Genomic DNA, 2178 nt, shown 5'->3' on the forward strand with positions numbered 1-2178 from the left:
ATGGATTATTTAAATTGTATTGTTACAACTGGGGAACCACCTTGAGATTAAAAAGTAGTTAAGTCCATAGCTTACACTTTACACTGCAAAAAATTCTAGTGAATCAAAGACTGAATTTTTTTTTTTTTGAGACATAATCTCACTCTGTCACCGTGGGTGAAGTGCCATGGTGTCATAGCTCACAGCAACCTCAAACTCTAGGGCTCAAGTGATTCTCTTGACTCAAGCCTCCTGAGTAGCCGAGACTACAGGTGTCTGCCAGAACACTGGCTATTTTTAGAGATGGGGTCTGCTCTGGCTCCGTTAGTCTGGAACTCCTGAGCTCAGGCCATCCACCTACCTTGGCCTCCCAGAGTGCTAAGATTACAGGTGTGGGCTCGGCGCCTATAGCTCAACCGGCTAAGGCGCCAGCCACGTACACCTAAGGTGGCGGGTTCAAATCCCCAGCCCGGACCCGCCAAACAACAATGACGGCTGCAACCAAAAAATAGCCGGGCGTTGTGGCAGGTGCCTGTAGTCCCAGCTACTTGGGAGGCAGAGGCAGGAGACTCGCTTGAGCCGAGAAGTTGGAGGTTGCTGTGAGCTGTGATGCCATGGCACTCTACCCAGGGGGACAGCTTGAGGCTCTGTCTCAAAAAAAAAAAAAAAGATTACAGGTGTGAGCCAACATGCCGGCCTTTTTTTTAGGCAGAGGCTCACTTTGTCACCCTATTTTTAGTACAGATGGGGTCTCGCTCTTGTTCAGGCTGGTCTTGAACTCCTGAGCCCAAGCAATCCATCCACCTCAGCCTCCCAGTGCTAGGATTACAGGTGTGAGTCACCACACCTGGCAAAGACTGAAATATTTAAAATAAAACACTAAAAGTAAATGAAATAAATCACAAGGTAAATATTTGTATATTTGCATATATATTAAATGTAGTATATGTAATTCTAAGAATGATATAAAATTCAGATATTGCTAAGAAAATAAGACTGATAAACTCTGCTAAGTACAAACAAAAAAATTAGGCCAGGTATGGTGGCTCATGCCTGTAATCCCAGCACTTGGAAGGCCACAGCAGATGGAATGATTGAGCTCATGAGTTCAAGACCAGCCTGAGCAAAAATGAGACCCTGTTTTTACTAAAAATAGAAAATCTGAGGCAAGAGGATCACTTGAGACCAAGAGTTTGAGGTTGCTGTGAGCTATGATGCCACAGCATTTTACCCAGAGTGACAGTTTGAGATTCTGTCTCAAAAAATAAACAAATACATACATACATAAACAAACAAATATTTAAAATTAGATTTTTTTTGCTTTTTTAAAAAATTTATTTTATTTATTTATTTTGAGACAGAGTCTCACTATGTCGCCCCCAGTAGAGTTCTGTAGCATCATAGCTCACAGCAACCTCAAACTCTTGGGCTTAAGCAATTCTCTTGCTTCAGCCTCCCAAGTAGCTAGGACTACAGGCGCCTGCCACAACCACACTGCTCGGCTATTTTTTGGTTGTAGTTGTCTTTTTATTGTTTGGCAGACCCGGGCTGGGTTCAAACCCACCAGCCCCGGTATATGTGGCTGACGCCCAAGCTGCTGAGTTACAGGCGCTGAGCTTAAAATTAGATTATTTTAAAGAAAAACAAAAAACTCCCTACGTGGCTTATGCCTGTATCCTAGCTCTCTGTCTAGGATAGAGCCAAGGCAGGATGATCACTTGAGCTCAGGAGTTTAAGATCATCCTGAGCAAGAGTGAAACCTCAGTGTCTACAAAACATAGAAAAAAATTGGCCAGGTGTGCACTAGCTACTCAGGAAACTCAGGCAAGATCACTTGAACTTAGGAGTTTAATGGGGGGTGGGGCAGAGGACTGAGTGAGATTCTGTCAAGAGAAGGGAGGGGCAGTGCCTGTGGCTCAAGGAGCAGGGTGCCGCCTCATATACCAGGGGTGGCGGGTTCAAGCCCAGCCCTGGCCAAAACTGAAAAAAAAAAAGAGAGAGAGAGAGAGAAGTGGGCAGGACACCCTTGCTCACACCTGGAATCCTAGCACTTTGGGAGCCTGAGGCAGATGGATTGCCTGGGCTCAGGAGTTCCAGACCAGCCTGAGAAAGAGATGCCATTTCTACTAAAAATAGAAAAACTGGTTCGGCGCCTGTGGCTCAAGCGGCTAAGGCGCCAGCCACATACACCTAAGGTGG

This window comes from Otolemur garnettii, unplaced genomic scaffold (assembly GCF_000181295.1).
Source record: "Otolemur garnettii isolate 467f Iridium unplaced genomic scaffold, OtoGar3 scaffold00131, whole genome shotgun sequence".
Lineage (NCBI taxonomy): Eukaryota > Metazoa > Chordata > Mammalia > Primates > Galagidae > Otolemur > Otolemur garnettii.